The sequence below is a fragment of the Myotis brandtii genome, unplaced genomic scaffold, assembly GCF_000412655.1.
Source record: "Myotis brandtii unplaced genomic scaffold, ASM41265v1 scaffold194, whole genome shotgun sequence".
NCBI classification, from domain to species: domain Eukaryota; kingdom Metazoa; phylum Chordata; class Mammalia; order Chiroptera; family Vespertilionidae; genus Myotis; species Myotis brandtii.
The window spans coordinates 1,050,176-1,072,474 of NW_005357232.1; the positions used below are offsets into that span (position 1 = coordinate 1,050,176).

Below are 22,299 nucleotides of genomic sequence, written 5' to 3' on the forward strand. Positions count from 1 at the left end.
TTTGAAATATTGCACTGGAGCCCATTTACTAAAATCATTTAAGAGGACATGAGGAGATGGAATACTAGTAAATTTTATAGACTGCTACAGATTTACAAAACGTGCATCTTATTTTCCCTCAACTTAGCAAGAGAATTATCATTTAAAAATTTTCATAGATTAAAAGTTTTCTTAAAATTTCTTCCTCTAATCCTTTGAAAGAACATATTTTATAAATTATAACAATGCAATATAATTTAGTCAACTAATGTTCAATTAAAAAAAAAGAATTGCCTATGGAAATATATAGTAAGGTTCAGGATCCTGAGGGCTAAAATAAGCTTTAATATTTTAAAAATATTGTAGATCCTGTTTCTTTGAATCAGAATCACTAACTACATGATTAGACTGACCAGAAAAAAATGGATAGGCCAAGAGTAGTGTTTATAGAAATATCATGGCATACAGTGCTTCAGAAAAAGGAAACAACCCTCACATTTTGAAAGATATCCGAAATAAAATTAAATAAGAAAGAGATAACCATGATGACTAAAATAAATGTTACTCACTTATATGATAAATCCAGTATTTAACCTTAAGATTTGCTGACTAGTTTATCTTTAGTGCATTATTTTAGCACTTGCAATTGTTACCCATAATATTAATTTACATTTCTATATTAATATAGCTCATATATTTTCAGGTGATATTTGGGAATTCTAAAGAGCACAGTATAAAGAAAATTAAACCAAATTCATCTTTAACCTCACCTGATATATGAATTGAGGTGGTTTTAACCCATTTTCCCTTATTTTGAATTTTTATAAAGATTAAAAAATACATTTTTTTTCTTCATTTAAACACAGTATCATAAAGCAAAACTGAGTTTTGCTCTGCTATAATCTGGTGGGTTGAAAATACTGATAATGACACGTTAACAAGGAATTACTATAAGTGGTTGCTTAAATGTATTTTTTCTTTTTTCTTGATAGTGGGTATGTGCTAAATAAAAGTCAACACTCCTATCAAGAGAGGAAGTAAATGTAGAAACATCAGTTCTGCAACAGCTATTTTTGTTCCTTCTCTTTTCTAAACAGCAATTAGTAAAGCAACCCCTTCCCCTCCTCCCTAGTGCTGTCAAGCTGTTCAGAGCAGTTTGCAACTCGACAATGGTACCATTGTGAATGCTCTCTGGGCTTCCTTCCCACAGAGAGTTAAATGGGCAGTTCCTGCTGCCCATGATTGGTGTCCAGTGAAATAATACTCAAGAGCCAGGTTTTATCAGCTTCACGCCAAAGAAGTGAAGCCAGGGAACCCAAGCCTTCATATCATACTGAACCATATGCCAACCCTGATGGCCCCAAAGGTTTATCACTAAGAATCAGGATCCATCATGTCCCTTGTGAAATTTCACTTCACATACCTTATGTGAAATGCAAAGCTTCACTAAAAACCAAACCTTCCTTACAATTGGTAAGAACAGATGGACGGTAACAGTGGTTTGGCAAGCAAAAGTTAAGATTTAAATAGGCTGTATTCTAGTGTTTGAGAAAAAAAGCAGAAGAAAATGGGGAGATTTGTGACCCGTAGCTTAATTTTAATTCCATTATTGAGTTATTAAAAATTCAATAGCAAAAGCCCTTATGTTTATTAAAAAGAAAAGAATGGATATGGATTAAAAACACTGCAATTCCTATGTCAAACAAAGTTAGACGAATTTCAGCTTCACAATTCTTCATTCTTTGCTCTGAAATCCCCAAACAGCATCTCAATCTACTGCTGCTTTTATATGTAAATAATGACTAGAATAAAACTTGCACATCAAGTGGTAGGTGTGGTGAATAATAATGTGAGCATACCAAATGCACCCTCATCATAATATCAACTTAAGGGTTTAAAGGAGAAAAAAAAAAATCTCCGTTCTAGCATAGGTGAGAAGTTGCTAAAGACAGAAGTAGAGAAATTTCAAATTTTGTTGTTTTTAGGGAACAGTTTGCTCATCACCTGATAGAGTTCTCTATCTTCTTTCTCGTGCTTTATGATATGACCCAACTGTCTAGATTGGCAAATGTGAACAATACTGTCACACTGGATTTGACAAAAGAGAAAAAAATGGTGATAGTACTTTCTTTTCCTTTGATATTTTTGTTGTGAAGCCAATGTACTATCAGAATAAGATAAAAATACTTCATTTCTCCATAATGTGTAAAATTATAATAGTGCATAAAAGCACAATAATGTATAAAAGTACTTTACATGAAAAAGTAAAAAGAAGGATTGTTATGCAGGAATAAAGAGTCTATCACGAAACTTAAGAATAATGAAAATCTCAAATTGTCTTTTTAAATTGGCAAATATGTGTAAATATTACCAAACATTTAGAGACCTTCTTAGTCTCATTAAGAAAAATAACACTAGCTATTATTAGCCTGGCAATTACTATACAACTAATTACCATAAAAACAGAGACTTTATTTAAATACTGATCTATTTATTTGGAAAGGATTTACTAGAAAAAGAAAATAATACATTCAAGTCTGTGTTCTGCTACTCAACAGGTAAAAATTATATAAAAGCGGAAGGAACTGTCACAGTACACACTGGTTGTTAATATTAATGAAAGTAGCATTAGAAAAACCAAGTTTATGTTGGTTTTCTTTCTGCTTGACTACATTATCTGGTTTTGACTTACTTCTTGGATCTCATCTGCTACTATTCTTCCCTTTGTTGTGGAACTCCTTGAATTTCTTGACCATATCACACTTTTATACCTTCATGTCCATTTCCTATCCTTGAAAAGCTCTTCTCTGGCCCTGTCTGAATGGCAAAATCCTATATAGCTTTGAGGTAATTAGCAGAACATGCTTCCTCAGTAAAGCATTCCTAATCCCCCCCGCCCCCACTATCCTCTTATACTTTAATACCTTTACCATCCTACTTTGCAATAACACTATTGTTGGGTCCTTCAGAGTGCACTTCAATCATTGATCCATCCATCCATCCATCCATCCATCCATCCATCCATCCATCCATCCACTCACAGGGGTCTTCCTCTCTCCTAAATCAGACTGTAAGCTACTTGGTTGTATCCCTAGCTTTTCTCTCACAGTGCCTCACATATAAATATTGGTGAATAAATGAAAGATTGAAAATTGCTTGGTGACCATTTTTTTTGGTTGAAGAAATAAAATCTTTAAAAAATACTTAAATTTGCCCTAACTGGTTTGGCTTAATGGACAGAGCGTCAGCCTGCGGACTGAAGGGTCCCAGGTTCGATTCCGGTCAAGGGCATGTACCTTGGTTTTGGGCACATCCCCAGTAGGGGGTGTGCAGGAGGCAGCTGATTGATGTTTCTCTCTCATCAATATTTCTAATTCTCAATCCCTCTCCCTTCCTCTCTGTAAAAAAATCAATAAAATATATTAAAAAAATACTTAAATTTGCCATAAGTGCACTGAATTCTTGGTAGAGAATAAAAATTTAAACTATTTCTAGAATTTATACAATGATAATAGAAATAGCAGTTGATCATGTACTAAAGTCCTTTTTGTGAGTTCCCATAGTTTAAACAGAAGAAAAATAATTATTACTAGTCCACATTAGCAAAACTTTCAAAGAGATCATCACTAGAGCATATTAAGAAACAAATGCTATTTTCAGACATACTGGTTTCATTTCCACAGAATACATTTCCTTCATTATTATTAAAAATGTATTACATGCCAGATAAATGTATATTTGTTGCTTTTGCATCTTTTTGAAAAGACACAGACAGACTGGTTAGACCCGAACTCACATCTTTGAAGGTATGTAATAAAATATTACTACAGTGATTGTAAGGAAGCCTCTAAAATACCAGCAACATCATCAATAAGCATATATTGCCATTCCTCAAAAAGAATAGCTGAACAAATTAAAATTGATGTAGTAAAGAATATATTAGAGTCACAACAGAAGTTTTGCACATATCCAGGGCCCCTTGTTTAAATAATGCTCTGTGTACATACACAGACTATAAAGGTTTGGCAGCAAAATCCAGGCCAGGGTTATGTTTAATCAAAAGCTTTTCAGCAAGAAATTCTTCAATAGCAATGCCCATGTCTTTGACACAGAAAACTTAAACGCTCCCATTACAAAGCAGATTGTTAGGTAAATGAGAATGTCTGCTCTTAGGTCCTACTGCAATGATTAATATCAAAGGCACAAGGGCTATAAACATTTCAGAGGCCACAAAAACCTGGATCACTTAGTTCAGGGCCATACAAAATTATCAACTTAAAAATTAGCCTGCTATATTTGGTCAAACATTTAATTAATTCACCCCTAATGCCTTGGCAGGGCCAGACCAAATGTTTCTCGGGAGTTATGTGGGCCAGATGTTCCCCACCCCTGACTTAGTTGGTGAGACATTTTATTTTAAAAATTGCCTTCTCTTCTTTTGACGCATGAATGACCATAACCACAGATCTTAGGATATTTAACAAATAACCAATTTGTCCATAAGTTTAAGACTTTCATTTAGAAAGCATGTAGAACAAATGACACTTAAAAGATATTGAGAGCGCCTAAAGATGTAGATAGTGCTAAAGTTCAGAAATAAAATTGAGGACCTCAACAGTGCCTAGACTCCCATAGCTGACCCCCACCCCACCGTTGCTCTCCTGTGGGTACCCACCTTCCTTGTCATTCAGCAGGAAGTGTGAGCCTTCAGGGCTTTAGCTATGTACTGCCTTGTTCCTGGGGGGGGACACAAAACTGTACTCTCCCCACCTGTCACTGTCATGAAGTCAAGTCTCTTAGTATACTTAGATTTGTGTTTTAGAAGAATATTTCCAGTGTCAATGTAGAGGATAATAATAATGATAAATCATCAACAACCAGGTAGCTATCATTGTCTGAGCTCTTGCTACATGACAGACAGGCTACTTAGTGCTTCAAGTGGATAATTTAATTTAATCCTTACAATAATCCTGAGTTTTGTACACTTCTAACAGATTTTTTAAAAATAGACATAAAGACAGTGGCACATTTAATAAGTGGTTCCAGACTCTGTAGCCCAATGCTTACTTCCCAACAAACAGCTTCCAAAATTTAAAATATAGCTGATACATAAATTAAGCGTACTTATCAATATTATCTTCTAAATCAATGACCTACAAAAGAAAATAGATACATAAAATTATGTAGTTTCTTAATAAACACACTTTCTTCTAACATGAAATGGCAGCAATATTGATGAGCCTTCCTAAGAGGTTTTATAATGTTCTATCATAATGAACGGCAAACTGCATTAGTGGAGCCAATCAATTACACTTCATTTCATTTTGGCTCTCATACTTTTGCAACAGGTTCTTTACATTTGAGAAGTAAAACTGCAGGGATAACAAACTGTGACTAATTGAAGAATGATCATTGACTTCTGGTAATGTGTCTGATAAAGTTAAACAGAAAACCAATTCTGGCATTTAAGAGAGAGTCAAATCTAAACAGATTAGAAAAAATCAAATAATATTGGTTTGGTGGGAAAGAATAATAAACCTAGGAAGAAAGTGTTTTTTAAAGATGACATTTAATTCTAGAACATGCCGCATACTGAATATTTCAGAATATTACATGTATATTACATACATATATGCATATACATAAAGCCCCAAAATGTAAATTACAAGAAATGATAAAAGACATGCTACATTCCATCTACTCAAATCTCACCATTTCAGGCCCAGATTTTCTATACATTCTCCCTGGAACTACCACAGCCATTCATATATAAACCTACTATGACACATTGTTCCTTGTGATATAATAATGGACATATTATTCTCTCCCCATTAAATTATAAGCTTATTAAAGACAATGTTACCACCTAATTTGTCTTTGCATCTCTCCAAATCTTTACCACTACCATGTTAGTGATCAATAAATATATGTGATAGAAAAAAAGCACTAAAGTTCTATTTCTTGACCTGGTGGCAGTTAAACTGTAATTATTCATATATAGTACATTTAGAATTAATGTACTTTTCTCAAATTACATTTTGCAATAAAAAAGGTTAAAAAAAACTTATGAAAAAAGAGGACATGTGAGATGGTTAAATTTTTTTAAAAATCCTCATCCAAGGATATGTTTATTGACTTTTGTGAGAGAGAAAGGGGGAGGGAGGCAGGGAAGGAGGGAGGGAGAGAGAGAGAAAGTGAGAATGAGAGACATCAATGTGAGAAACACCGATTGGTTTCCTCCTGCATATGCCCTGACTGTGGATTGAACTGCAACCTAGGTATGTACCCTGACCAGAAATCAAACCCACAACCTTTTGGTGTATGGGAGAACGCTATAACCAACTGAGCCACCCACCCAGGCAAGATGGTTAATTTTATGTCAACTTGGCTAGGCGATGGTACTCGTTTTGGTCCAACACCAGCCTAGAAACCCAATTCTGGCATTTCAGAAAAAAGTCAAATCTAAACAGATTAGAAGAAATCAATCTGCTTTTAAGTCAGGACTCTAAAGCAGAATACTCCCCATAATGTGGGTGAGCTTCATCCATCAGCTGAAGGCCTTACTAGAACAGATGAGGTCCCCAAGGAAGAAAGGAATTTTATCTCCAGATGCCTTCTGACCCAGACTGCAACATCAACTCTACTCAGGAATTCTGCAGATTTCAGACTTGCTAGTCAACAATAATATGAGCCAATTTCTTAAAATCAGTCTTTCTCTATGTATGTATACACAGATTGTATTGATTCTGTTTTTCTAAGAACTCTAATACAACATGATTGTATGCTGTAACTTCTGAAAATTTCTATGCATAATCTCACATTAAATTTCTATGTATAATCTCTGGGTCAAAATAAATAATTGATTTAAAATTTTTATTTAAGAAATAGAGCCCTGGCTGGGTAGTTTAGTTGGTTAGAGTGTTGTCCCAATATGCCAAGCTGGCGGGTTCTATCCCTGGTCAGGGCACATAAAAGAAGCAACTAATGAATGCATAAGTAAGTGGAACAAATCAATGTCTGTCTGTCTCTCTCTCCCCTAAAATCAATCAATCGAAAAAAAAATAGTCATGATAGCTAAGAGCATGAAATTAATGTTTTGAAATTATTATTTCCAATGCAAAGAAGCCAAAAAACAAACAAACAAAAAACCCAAACAACTTCCTCCAAAAACCCAAATCTCTCTCTTTTAACAGGTAACTGATAAATGATAGCTAAAATCAACTTGAAATACCCCAGGTCTAATGGTTACCCAGAATCTGCCTCCTCTTCCTCTCCAGTGTTATACTTCAATTGTAATTACATGCTCAAACCAAGAAGTTGAGCTTGAGACAAAAAAAGTATATAGCTGACAAAGTCAGAGACAGCAAAAAATATGCTTTCCAAGTACAAGTAATGCAAGAAATGACAAGTGAAGTGAAGGAGAGATTTCAAAGCTTGAAAAACAGTCATCAATACTGACAGATTACTGTAATTCTAGCTGCTAGCAAGATCGATTTGGGCAGCATTTGACAATCAATATTGTCCTCATTTAGTGAACAACGTTAGATTCATAGTTACAGAAGATGTTCCAAGGATAAAATTTAAACTGTATTTAATGATCATAAATAGCACAATTTATGCTGTGGAATCTTAGTGGGTACTTTTATTGGGCATAAGATAAGTGACACAGCAGTGTAATTATCAAATATAATTGAGTTTATTACATATTATTTTACCCCTTCACTTCTCTTATGAGGATTAAAGTAGTAACTCTGGTGATTTTCAAAGCCTACTTCTATCTCAATTTCTAAGTTTTATTGATCTGTTTTAGATCACATAATATTTTTTCCTTATCCAGATTTGTCAAAAACATACATTTTAAAATTTAATATATTTCTGAAATATTTGTTATTTTAAATTAAAAGACATACTCATATTTCAATATCTTAAAATAAAACATCACTGTAATTTATTATGTAAATTTTCACTTAAAAATCAAGTAATTCACTTGTATCAAGTCTTTCCTCCCAATGTTTAAAATTAATATAGAATTTTGTGAATCTTTGTCAAAGATGACTATGTGTTCTTCAGATTAGCAAAGGCTAGGAGTATCTCTACTATTTACTTTAATAGCATGGGAAAATAATTTCCATAAAGCTTCTAAATTCAAGCTTCCAAGTCAAGAAAAATTTGATCTGTCTTATTTAATGTTTTTACTCTGTTCAAGAATCGATTTTGCTGATAGAAATTGCTCATATTTGCTGTGTAAATAAAGTGTTCATGTTTACTGTTTTCATCTGAAATTATCTCTCTTCATCTTAGATTTTCCTCCAATGTGGTATCTATTAACGTCTCAGCAAGATTTAACTATTATGAACTTCTCTAAGCAGACTTGAAAATCCAATCCAATCAATTAACCTACCAACCAAGCAAACACAAAAACCCAATTAGGCAATTCCATGGTGTTGGGAAGAGTTGTTTTATATTGACTGTAATCTTTACACATAACAGAATTAATCACTGCACACAAAAATGTACCTTATTTTATTTACTAAGTACATCCAAATTCATTATCTCATTTAATCTTCACAACAATTCTGACATGGGTATTAGCATGTTTTTTACAGAAGAAAAAAGTGAGGTTTAGAGATTCTGTGACTTCGCCAAGGTCACAAAGCAGAGCTTCAATTAAAAGCAGTGTTTTCTAACTGCAAATCTAGTTATCAGACCTCTAGTGTAATGTGCAAATCTGAAATAGCTCTCAAGAGTATGAACTTAGGTGCAGGAAAAGAAATGAAGCCATATCCCCAACACTTTTAATTTTGCATTTAAAACTACTTTGTAAAGTGTGCATATTAAATGTTACTTGTACCTTGGGCCAGAAATGGTGTGTGTTTGCCCAATAAATCCAGTTCCTGCTATATAATACAAGAGGCAAATAGAGTTTGTATTACAATCTAATCTCTCTCTTACCACTTTCCCAAAAGATTTAAGGCATTCTTTCCACCATCTTTTTTTATTTTATTTTTTTAAATATATATTTTATTGATTTTTTAGAGAGGAAGGGAGAGGGATTGAGAGTTAGAAACATTGAAGAGAGAGAAACATCGATCAGCTGCCTCCTGCACAGTCCCCCTACTGGGGATGTGCCCGCAACCAAGGTACATGCCCTTGACCGGAATCGAACCTGGGACCCTTGAGTCCGCAGGCCGACGCTCAATCCACTGAGCCAAACCGGTTAGGGCTCCACTATCTTTTTAAAAAAATATGTTTTTATTGATTTTAGAGAGAGGAAGGGAGAGGGAGAGAGAGAAACATTGATGTGGAAAAGAAACATCGATTGGCTGTCTTCTGCAAGCCCCCTACTGGGGATTGAGCCCACAACCCAGGCAGGTGCACTGAACGGGAATTGAACTGGGGTCAAGGGCACATACCTCGGTTGCAGGCTCCTCCCCGGTAAATGGGACGATGCTCAACCAACTGAGCCACATTGGTCAGGGCTCAACTGTGTTTTAAATAAAACGGAAGAGGACACTAACCTCAGCATGAACATCAGAATCAGGCGGGCTATAAAGAAGCAAAGGTCAGAAAGAAGACAACCTCAATGGACCTGACAATGTGGAGAAATTAGTTAATGGGTAATAATCTGTATATTCCTTGTAAGAATATTTACTTTTGTAGAGCTATGCCGGGAATGATAAACCGAACTCATATTTCACTACAATAACCACTTCAAATCTGAGTTTTCAACTTAAAGTGAAGCTCTAACTGCCATACCAGGTAAATAAGAAATGATATATAAATGTCATTAATGTTAATCAATGTAACATGGCATGATCCACCTATAATTCCATTTCATGGTGTCAGAATACATGAGAAATTACATAAAATTCAGATAATGTAAGCTAATTTTCATCAAAAGAAGAAAATGCGGCAGACTTGTAATAAATCCATTTCATATGGAAAAAAACATAGTATATATATATTTTTAATTCTTATCTGAGGATATTTTTCTAGTGATTTTTAGAGAGAGTTGAAGAGAGAGGGAAAGACAGAGAGAAATATTGATATGAGAGAAACATTGATGTGAGAGAAACACATCATTAGTGGCCTCCTGCACAAGCCCCGACCAGAGCCCTAACCAGAGCCCAGGCCGAGGAGGAGCCTGCAACCGAGGTACGTACCCTTGACCAAAATCAAACCTCGACCCTTTGGTCTGCAGGCTGATGCTCTATCCACTGAGCCAAACCAGCTAAGGCTAGGATATTTTTAAAAACCTTCCCTGTAAAGCTTAAATCCATAATCCTATATAATAAAAGGATAAGATGCAAATTGTCACCTCGACCGGGAGTTCAACCAGTGTTTGACCAGGGGGTGGGCCAGCCCACACCTGATTGGCCCCCTAAACCCCTCCCCGCAGCTGGCCTGGCCTGGTTGGCTCCCGATCAGGGCAGGCCGGCTGGACCCCACCCGTGCACAAATTCATGCACCGGCCTCTAGTTTATTATATAAAAAGAAATAAAATGCTTTTAATCATATAGGAAAAGTAAAAGAAAACATAAACCTATTTTACAAAGGAATATCAGAAAACAATTTAAAATTTAAAACTGTGTGCATATCGTGTCCCAGGCACTGTTCTAAGAGCTTTACACATATTGCTTCATTGAGTTCTCATAATACCATGAGCTAGATATTATCATTCTCATTTTATATACATGAAAAATTAAGACTGACTGAGATTAAATAACTTGTCCAAGACTAGCTATATAGCATTTGAGGCCAGGCAATCTGGCTCCAGTAACCATATTCTTAAACACTCAATTTCCTCGCAAACTTCCATGTCTCTCTGTTGTTCCTTCTGCTTCTGGAATGCTCTTGATCTCACCCACCCAAAAAACTCAATCATCCTTCAAGATTGGTTCAATCCTCATATTTCTCAGAAATGTTTCCTGATACCACAACCCCTTTCAGCTAAATAAGAGGCCCCTTGTTATAATACTTCCAGAATATGCTGCATAACTACTATAGCACATGTAAGCACGTATACTGAAAACAGTATATTTCTTTAACTAGATTGAGTACTCTCCGATGACTGTTTTGGTTATTTCTGCACATCCAGAGTAGCAGAGTGCCTAGCACATAATGGGGCTTTAATTAATTAACCAAAAGGCAATTAAGCACTGATTTAAAAATATATAAAATAAATTACCCCATTCAACTATCGTAAGTGCTCAAATTCAAATACTGGGGAGGAACTCTACTACCTATATATCAGTAAACAGAAATTCAAAGGTCTTAAAAATAGAAGAAACATTTACCTTGGAAAGTAGACAAATATTAGAATAAAAACCATATATTAAAAAGGATACAAGTTTTGATACAGTGGAATCAGTGATTTCAGAGCACGGCTTGCATTTATAGCTGTTGCTCGAACCATAATGGGTAGGACCTTTCCATTCACAATAGCACCATCAAAAAGTGGGCCAAAGAAGGGAACCTAATTGAAAAATTAGAACATAATTTTATACTAAAATTGAAGAAAGGTTTATGTAAGAACAATCAAGACACTGCATACAACAATGTTTCTGCTTTCCCTTTAGTTCTTTCTTCAGTAGAAATACTATTCAAATTCAATTATTTTCCATGATGGGTCATTCACACTAGAACAATAAACAAGAAATGCAAAAGGTCTACATGGTTTCATTCAAAAGACCTGTGTACTTGATGTAACAGACTAAAAAATTTATATTCCCTGCCAACTTTCAAATTTTTGTAGCCTCAATTGTACCAAAAAATTCAACACTGGAAATAAATTCCTCTTTCTCCATTAGTAAACACAGGCAAGGTATACATTCTTATAGGCAGCAAGTTAATTTTTTAAAAATTATTTTTGTGTGATACCCAGCTTTATTACAAAACCTGAAACATTTCTATTACAGAATTTCTTAGAAAAATCTTTGTTTTGATAATTGTCATTTTTATCACATGACTGACAATTTCAAGTTATTCTGTTTGACTATGGTTGGTACAAATGGCAGCTGAAGGCAAGCACATGAGCTGTGAATAATACAGTAAATATTTTAAGCTTATGGCCACATATTGTCTCTGCTGCATATTATTTTTCAATTTAAAAAAACACACATTAAAATGTAGAAAACATCCTTAGCTTGTGGGCTATACAAAAATAGAAAGTAGGCCATAGTTTGCTGACCTCTGGTTTAGATGAACCTTATAAAATCTGGCCATAAGCTTAAATTCACACATAGGGAACTTAACTAAAGGAATTCTTAAGATTCACGATCAAATGTCAAAAAGTAAGTTTTCTATAAACTAAAAGTATTAAGTTAAAAAAGTAAGAAACATGAAAATACTACCAAACATTTATTATTTTGAAGGAAAATACTTACACAGGTATGTTTCAATCCCACAGTATAACACATCCAACTAGAACAACTTACTTGGCTTTAAAAAACACACTTTTTAGAACACATAGTTTTAGTACTCTAACTTATTAAGTGACATAACTAAATAATCACATAATCTTAACAAGATATATCAACTAAAATATAGGAATCATATGTTTTAGTTATAAAGGAAATTATTACTTCTGACTGTGTCTTTTAGGAAATAGTAATCATTCTTTCAATAAAAGGTAAGCCCTTTTGTGAGCTTAGCATAAAAGAACTTGCACTCTGGCACTACCAAGCTTTCTCCCTTTTGAACATAGTTTCTTGCTACTTTTCCTGTTTTAGCTCCTTCTGAACCAGACTAAGACAATTCACATAGCTACCAGAGTTTGTCTCATTTCCCACCATTTTCACAACTTGATGTCTAGTCTAAATCCTTCTGAAAGAAGAAACAAAGCCATATAGAACTCAAAATATATTACTAAAATGTAAGATAAGAAGTTCTTACCTCTGGTTTTTTCATTATCTGGATACTGAACATGTGATTTTTCATTGGATATATTACAATAAGGACATCACCAAATTCTGTAGGAATAATTCCTCTTCTGTAGTCTCGAGTATGCTCTGACCAAACAATGTGTACTTCATCATTTCCTAAATGTCTCAACTAGAAAACCAAGAAAATAGTTCAGAGTGCTTTAGAAAAGCTCTGTATTTATATAACTACTGTTAACATACTATAAAAAGATGAAAAGGTAAATAAATAAAAAACCATATTTTAAAAATTTCATTTGACCATTTTTTACAACACATGAAACACAAACATTCAAAGACATCAGGTGACACTACAGAAAACCAGACAGTTTTTAATGATCTATAGTTAATGGGAAACAGAGAACTTAGATAAAAAAAGATTCATATACATCCCCAATACTCTCCTTAACTAGCAATTGCACCAATTCTCCACTACCAAACTTTTTAAAAGATCGTTTAAAAGATTGTTTTTAAAGTGATTGATTTAGCCCAGCTGGCTTGGCTCAGTGGTTGAGCATCAACCTATGAACCAGGTCACAGTTCCATTCCTATTCTGGGCACATGTCTGTGTTGCGGATTCGTTCCCCAGTAGGGGGCGTGCAGGCGGCAGCTGATCAATGATTCTCTCATTGATGTTTTTATGGCTCTCTCTCCCTCTCCCTTTCTCTCTGAAATCAATAAAAATTAAAATAAAATAAAAAGTGACTAAGATTCCTTTTTAAAAAAAAAATCATTCTCTGGAAGTGCTAATAAGCAGTGAACTGGTCTAAAAGAGGTAACAGGAAGAGAAGTAAAAGAAATTGATCATTCATAAACTGGGTAATCACCTATTAAGTATGAAAAAGTTGACTATATCTGGTTTAACAAATTTATTTCCAGGTTTTCTTTGTCTATGAAACTATGCCTATGAAATTCATCCAAATAGACTTCTTTAGAGTTGGTAGACTCTCAATATGTTATTTAAATATTTGTGATGCTTACTAAGATGTTTTTGGCAATCAGAGAGAGATCATTGTTATTAACTTAATTAGGGTACTCCTAAGGCTTAGGAAGAGCCACACTCAAGGGGCCAAAGAGCCGCATGTGGCTTGCGAGCCGCAGTTTGCCGACCACTGGTCTAGGCCATGGGGACAGAAGTGGTCAGTAGGCTGTCTGAGACTGCTGCTGGCAGTAGCCACCCCAGTGCACGTAGCCTTTGTTTTTGCAGTAGCCATCCTTCTGGCCTCGGAAGTAGCCACCACAGGTACCCTGCTTGTGGTCAAACTCCACTCATTGTTTTCTACAAGGCTGCTCAGCTTCTCCGCCAGCTTACAGAGCCAGGTCATGTTGGGCACTGGGCTCCGTGTTGGCTGGTTCAAGGAGGCCATCAACTCTTCATTAATAATCATCTTGCTAGTGATGGTGTGCACAGTGGGCAGGTTCAGCCTAACCAGTGTCTCCATGCTGATGTAGTCATAGATATTGCTGTAGGTAAAGCAGGTCTGCAGTGACTCTTCCTGGATCTTCCTAACCAGTATGATTCAGACTTTGTTGGCCTCAAAGGTCTTCCAGTCGCCCATCTTCATTGATTCAGGGGGATCCAGGAAGGGCTGCCATTGGCCCACTCGCAGATGGTAATGGAACTGCTTGCTGATCATATGTTGGCGGGCATCACTCTGTTGGGCGGCCATGTAGGGGATCTCCAGGAGCATGGCAGACACCAGGTAAACACACTCCAGCAGCTCCAGGTTGATGTGCAGGTGGAAGGGCACCTGCCACTCCACCTTCTCCCGCTCCTGGCTGGGCTCCTTTAGGCGGTGTAGTAGAGACCCTGGCCCAGAAGTTTCTGGGCCTGAATCCTTGACTGGATGTCCAGCAGGGCATTGTGAGCATCATTGGACAGTCCTTGGTGGAAGGCACGGATGCACAGCTGTACCGTGGTGTGGTTTTACAGGATCTGTACTGGACGGACTGTGTGCTGTCTTTTTTTGTTGTTGTTTTTTAACTTTTTGTGAATGCTGTCTTGTAGGTGTCTCATAGCATGAGGTCGTGGACCTGGTACCAGTGGGAGATATGGCAGAGGATGGCGCACGTGCAGTCTGTGCAGTTTTTGGCATAGATGTACTTGCAAAGTCTCTCCATTAGCACAGCTGAGTCCTTGCCCTCATTTTTTGCTTGATCTTGGTTGGACTTTGAGGAGCCCTTAGGGAAGGTAAGCTGCTGCTGATGGGCCTTATAATTAAACTTGCAGAAGGCGTGCAGAATGCACCTCAAGCAGACATGACAGATCTCCTCAGTGGTGCCCTTCTCTTCCAGGTAGCGCTGCACAAGCTCAATGATTGGAATATACCTGTGCCTCATCCTTCAGGTGCTCCACATACTCTTTGGAATGAGGATCAGTATTTTGCATTATTTTGGTAAATTCTTCATCCATTCATCCCACCAGAGTTAGGAAACAGCCATAAACACGCAGTGGCTGATCAACATTATGTGGCTTTTCACTCTCTTCCAGAATGTTCTCTTCAACAAAGATGTTAGGTTTTGCAAACAGGATGTCCATCAGCTCATTGATGCAATCCAGGCTTCCTGTATGTGGCCAGGTTGGCGTTGTAGTCATAGAGAGAACTTGATTTTGATGATGACATCCTCCCCAAGGTTATTTTCAGAAGCAATCTGAACCAGTAGCTGTAGCAGCTCAATCTGGGTTGCACAATCAGTTCCCTTCTTGCCTTGTACCTGTAGGATCTCATTCAGTTTCTTGATAACAACAGTGTGGATGGATGATCTCAGTTCCTCTGGCAAACATTTTTGGTTTCTCCTTAATGAGCACACTCCATCTCAGACCCTTTCCCACTCCCCACATTCATTGTCCTCCTCCTCATCCAGGCGCTTTGATTTCCTATCGTGCTGCTTCTTGGCTTTGTCCTCCCATTTCTTCTCAGTAGCCCTCTTGTCCTCCTCTGTGGCCAGAGCCGTTTTAAGGAATCTTGAGGCCAACGTGGTCTGTTTCCCTTCCTCCTCCTCCTCCTCTGAGTCAGAAGACGTTGAACCTGTGTCCCACCCTTCATCCTCTTGAGTCCTTATCTTTATCCTCCATCTTTTTTAGAAACTTTGACTCTCTCCAGAAGGAGCTTCTGGTTTCTTCTTCAAGAAAGCTGCAGCACTGACTCCGTCTTCATCCCTATCTGATGAGCCTTTTGAATCCTTTCTTCTCAGCATCTTCATCTGCAGACTGTTCAGGGTTCTGCTTATAATTTGTAATAAGGGACTCAAAATCTTAGTGTGTTTTTGGATCCTCTGGAGCAGGGTGCTCAAGGCCTTAGCATTGTTCTTATTCATCATCTTCTTCCCTTCCTTATCTTTCCATAACTCATTAATATAGTCTCTTAAATCAGCCAGGATACGGATATAGAACTGGGAACACCTTTCTTATCCACAATGCTTTTAGCCTTCCCATATGCTTTTGCCAGGAGCTCAAACTCTTCCAGGCACTTAGTGACATCCTGAATCTTCATGGTATTACCAAGGGTCTGATAAGGTTGGTCAACTCCTCAAACCTGTAGTCCTTGGCACTTCGAACCACTCTCTTGATATCTTCTTCATCTTCACTCAGCAACAATGGCTGTTTGTGGTAGTTACGCCTGACAGGTTTGGTGACAAGCTCCTCCCTGAACAGGGACAACTGATGCTGAAAAACTGTGATATGGCAGATCAGCTGAGCCTACGAGTCACACCACAGAATTCTAATTGTTCTTAAAGTCCCCAATACTAATCTATCTAGAAAATCCTAATCACTATGGATGTTAAGTATTTGAGAATACAAGGTAAATTCCTGAACTTTAAAATTTGTATTACTAAACAAGAAATGTCTTCTCAGATACTTTGATGGATTATAAGATATAGGCAGCTATTATTATTCTAAAAATAATAACCAGCTAAATCTAGACACCAGAATCTATTTTAGAAATATAGTATAAATATTTTTTCTTTTAAGGAGGACTTTTTTTTATAGGTTTAAGTGGATTAAATAACTCTTTTTTTTTTTAAATTTTGGAAACCATAAATGTGCTTATTGCTCTAAATAAATGACGGTAGACCTCAAATATCAAAATATTGTATAAGTTTTAATTCCCATTATTTATATCACACCCAGACTTGAATGATATACTAGTAAATGTAGGACTTAGGCTTTGTGACATATTTAAAAAACAAAAAAGATTACACAACTCAAAAGCCATGGCTCTGTAATTTCATTTTTTAATCAAAATACTTTAAAAATATCCTTCCTATACAGCCATCCCCATGTGTCAGTTTTCCTAATAGGTTTATGTTAACTGAATACAAAAGAAATGTGAAATAAATTTAACCAGGAGGGATGATCCAATCTAATTTTGATACATTAATGTCATATGCTGTACATGTTACAATAGCAGCCAGATCTAATACTAAGCTCCAGGCTATACTGAGATTTCCAAATGGCAGATTGTTCTAAGTGATATCAAGTATAATTGAAGTAATAAACGATAGCAAAAGCTGAGCACACTGTCAGGAAGAATTTAAGTATTTACTTTTTAAAATTAAGTGAGTTAGGTTAGGAAAGACAAGACAACTGAAATAATGCAGGTCTCAATTTACAGAAAATTCCTTTTATTTATCTGCTACATTAACCCTTGAACTCTTGCCAAAGCTATCTATAATTTCTAGTGTTCACTTATCTAAAGAAATGAGAGAAAAGGGCAACTGTAGTTTTATCTTATAACCAAGGCTTCCCTTCAAATATCTACTACAGAGTATTAAAAGTCTGTTTAATGGAAAAGAACAATACATTTTTACCAAGATGTTGTAATGAAGATATTTGTGGTCCAGAACCATGTGTATAACAAAGTTATTCTAAACATGTTCAAGCAATTTAAGGGAAAGCTTCAAGAATATCCCTTATGATTTATATTCAAATGCTAAAAAAGTAATTATTTTATTCTGTCATGACAAGGCATGCTTTTATATCTATATATAGAATAATCCTACTATATAATAAACACAAATTGAGAAATTACTAATCATTGTTATATATCTTAGAAATTTCTGAAAAGACTACTAAAAAAATCAATTTTGAGTGCTTAACAGTTAATAGAAATTTCAGAAGTGTGTTTGATATATTTTATTTGACATAAAAACTTTATATAAGATTTTATATTTACTTATTTCTTATCTCTCATGGATTTACAAGACTATGTATAGTCAACGAGTTTTTCTATACTCTGAAAACACTCAAAGGGGTTCCTAACTACATGTACTACATTTGTACCAGATATCAATCACTTCTGAAATAGAGTACAAGACTTATGTATATAGAGTAGGTATGTTAAAATCACTAGCAACCAACTACTCTTCCAAATTCACTTCAACTACTGCTGAAGTTATTTTGGAATTCAAAGTATATAACATTGGCTGTAGATTATCATTACCAGTTTATGAAGACAAAGCAGTTAAATGAAATTCAACATGTGTAAAATCGAAGCTCTCAAACCATTATAGAATATTAGCACCAGAAGAGACCTTGAAGTTCTATTTTCCTACCCAATACAGGAACTTCCACTGCAATATTCCTGACAAGTAATCCTGCCTCTGCTTAAATACTTCTAAAGTTAGGTAGCTTAAAAATTCATAAATCAGTCCATTTATTTTTAAAGAGCTTCAATCATTAGAACATTCTTTATGCTAAGCTAAAATATCCCTTTCTGAAGCTAGTTCTGCCAAAATGAGAAGGATTATCAAGTAAATCCAACCTATATTCTATATATTTTCAGATCAGTCTAATAATATATCTCAACTTTACTTTTCCAGGCTAAAAGTGTCCTTAGTTCCTCTTCTTACAGTTTACAAACCAATTCATTATCCTGAATTATTACCTCAGTTTATTGATATTTCTATTAAACTGTGGTGTTCTGACAAAGAGCACTGGCCTATCTATCTATAGTGGCACTACTACTTTGTTTTGTTCATTACATTTAATTTTCTGCATTTTTATATCTTTGGCTCAAATAGAAGTTGCAGTCAATTCAAACCCCTAAGTCTTTTTCTACACAGTTCCTTTAAGCTGGTACAACTGAGTGCTAGAACTAAAGAGAGGATTTCATATTTACTCTCATTAAATTTTACCTTGTTAGGTTCAGATTATCTTTAAGCCTATTAAGGTCATTAATCTGATTCTGCTATTCAATGTGTTGCCTCTCTCTTTCCCAGATTTGTGTTATTCTTAAATTCAGATTCTTGTGTCTTCATGTAAATTTTGGATACCAATGTCAAATGGGACACAGGTTTGGGTAAGAGCCATTACAGATGTTCCTCCTGGTTAAAAAAATATCCACACTTACTACATGTTTTACTAAGTGCTTTGTGATAACTTATTTAATTTTTACAATAATGCTACATGGTAAATATAATTATAATTACCTCCATTGTTATAGGTGAGGCACTGAAGCTTAAAAAGATAAAGCAAGCTTGGCTAAGGTCACATACCTAGTTCCAGAAACCACACTTTAACCACTTCCCTATATTGCCTCTTATTAAATAATTAATTTATGTCTCTAGATATAATTACACAACTAGTTATGAATATACTAACTGAACTATTATAAAGACTACATTTCTTCAATTTGTCCACAAGAAATGACTTTGTTAAATGCTTTATACTGTCTATGGCTTTCCCTGATCTAGTAATCCTATTAAAACAAATTAAGTTACTTTGATGCAATTTGTTATGGTGAACTCATCGTGGCTCCTAGTGATCACTACTTCATTACCTAAGTGCTCACAAAACATCTGTTTAATAATCCTATTTGCCAGGCATTGACATGGAGTTCATGAACGTTAGTAATTTTTGTAGTTGGTGGCCTGTTCAAGCTCTTTTAAAGAAAATCGGATGCCTGACTATCTTATGGTAGTGTTCTCATTTTCCATGATTATGAACAGAGAGAGATTCCAGAGTCAATTCTAGATTTCCTCATGGCCACAGAACATCACTCTTCTGGAGTTGGAGACTAGAATTCATGTAAAGTAATTTCATAAAATCAGCTTACTCTATGACTTCCCCATTTCTGTTAAAAGCACCAAACAATTCATTATACTCAGGGTCAAAACCTGAAAATCATCAATTTCTGTTTTCCTTACTGTATCTCTAACAGGCTCTTCATTAAAAAAAAAAAAAAATTATACTCCTTTTTTGTACTTTCCTATTTCTTCTACTGTTGCCAAGGTCAGATGCCAGTCATCCTATACAACTGAACTAGTTCATGAGTTTCTAAAAGGCCTTCTTCTCTCCTCCTTCCTGTCGTCCTTCCTACCCAATTCTTTCATACGTTAGAAAATACTGAGAGCTGAGTAAATGCACTGTGCTAGCTACTACAGATACAATGGTGAGGAAAAAACAGACATAGTCTCTGCTCTCACAAAGCTTCAAATCCAGTGGAGGAGACAGAGTAAAATAACTAGGCAATCTAATCTAATAAAAGATAAACATGCAAATTGACAGTACTTTCGCTATGCCTTAAGCCACACCCATCAGCCAATTAGAGTGACTATATGCAAATTAACCCAACCAAGATGGCGGCCAGTAGCCACGGAGCTGGAGCAAGCAGGAGGCTTGGTTGCCCCAGTGATGGAGGAAGCCAAGCTTCCACCTGCCGCAGCCGGCTCTGAGCTCCACTGAAGGCAACAAAGTTTCAATTATAGAAGGTAAATAAATCCCAGAATAAAAAAGAAAAAAAGAAAAAGAGGAGAGGCTGGGAGCTTCTGTCGCCGGGGGGCTTGGCCAGCCTGAAAATGACCCTCAGCCCCTCACCCAGACTGGCCAGGTACCCCAGTGGGGACCCCCACCCTGAAGGAGGTGTGACCAGCTGCAAAGAGCCATCAGGCCCTCACTCAGGCTGGCCAGGCACCCCAGTGGGGACCCCACCCTGAAGGAGGTGTGACCAGCTGCAAACAGCCATCAGCCCCTCACCCAGGCTGGCCAGGTACCCCAGTGGGGACCCCCACCCTGAAGGAGGTGTGACCAGCTGCAAACAGCCATCAGCCCCTCACCCAGGCTGGCCAGGTACCCCAGTGGGGACCCCCACCCTGAAGGAGGTGTGACCAGCTGCAAACAGCCATCAGCCCCTCACCCAGGCTGGCCAGGTACCCCAGTGGGGACCCCCACCCTGAAGGAGGTGTGACCAGCTGCAAAGAGCCATCAGGCCCTCACTCAGGCTGGCCAGGCACCCCAGTGGGGACCCCACCCTGAAGGAGGTGTGACCAGCTGCAAACAGCCATCAGCCCCTCACCCAGGCTGGCCAGGTACCCCAGTGGGGACCCCCACCCTGAAGGAGGTGTGACCAGCTGCAAACAGCCATCAGCCCCTCACCCAGGCTGGCCAGGTACCCCAGTGGGGACCCCCACCCTGAAGGAGGTGTGACCAGCTGCAAACAGCCATCAGCCCCTCACCCAGGCTGGCCAGGTACCCCAGTGGGGACCCCCACCCTGAAGGAGGTGTGACCAGCTGCAAAGAGCCATCAGGCCCTCACTCAGGCTGGCCAGGCACCCCAGTGGGGACCCCACCCTGAAGGAGGTGTGACCAGCTGCAAACAGCCATCAGCCCCTCACCCAGGCTGGCCAGGTACCCCAGTGGGGACCCCCACCCTGAAGGAGGTGTGACCAGCTGCAAACAGCCATCAGCCCCTCACCCAGGCTGGCCAGGTACCCCAGTGGGGACCCCCACCCTGAAGGAGGTGTGACCAGCTGCAAACAGCCATCAGCCCCTCACCCAGGCTGGCCAGGTACCCCAGTGGGGACCCCCACCCTGAAGGAGGTGTGACCAGCTGCAAAGAGCCATCAGGCCCTCACTCAGGCTGGCCAGGCACCCCAGTGGGGACCCCACCCTGAAGGAGGTGTGACCAGCTGCAAACAGCCATCAGCCCCTCACCCAGGCTGGCCAGGCACCCCAGTGGGGACCCCACCCTGAAGGAGGTGTGACCAGCTGCAAACAGCCATCAGCCCCTCACCCAGGCTGGCCAGGCACCCCAGTGGGGACCCCACCCTGAAGGAGGTGTGACCAGCTGCAAACAGCCATCAGCCCCTCACCCAGGCTGGCCAGGCACCCCAGTGGGGACCCCACCCTGAAGGAGGTGTGACCAGCTGCAAACAGCCATCAGCCCCTCACCCAGGCTGTCCAGGCACCCCAGCGGGACCCCCACACTGATCTGGGACACCCTTCAGGGCAAACCAGCTGGCCCCCACCCATGCACCAGGCCTCTATCCTATCTAATAGACAAACATGGTAATTGACCGTACCTTTACCACGCCTCCCATTGGCTAATCAGCACAATATGCAAATTAACCACCAACAAAGATGGCGGCTAATTTGCATACTGCAGGCAGGGCGGGACAG

At 37.9% G+C, this 22,299-nt stretch overlaps 2 pseudogenes; both read right to left on the minus strand.

Annotated features, from left to right (window-relative positions):
- Positions 1-3,568: 3,568 nt before the first annotated feature.
- LOC102254765 lies at positions 3,569-5,768 on the minus strand (annotated as a pseudogene).
- An 8,268-nt stretch (positions 5,769-14,036) lies between these two features.
- LOC102255067 lies at positions 14,037-19,337 on the minus strand (annotated as a pseudogene).
- Positions 19,338-22,299: the final 2,962 nt, after the last annotated feature.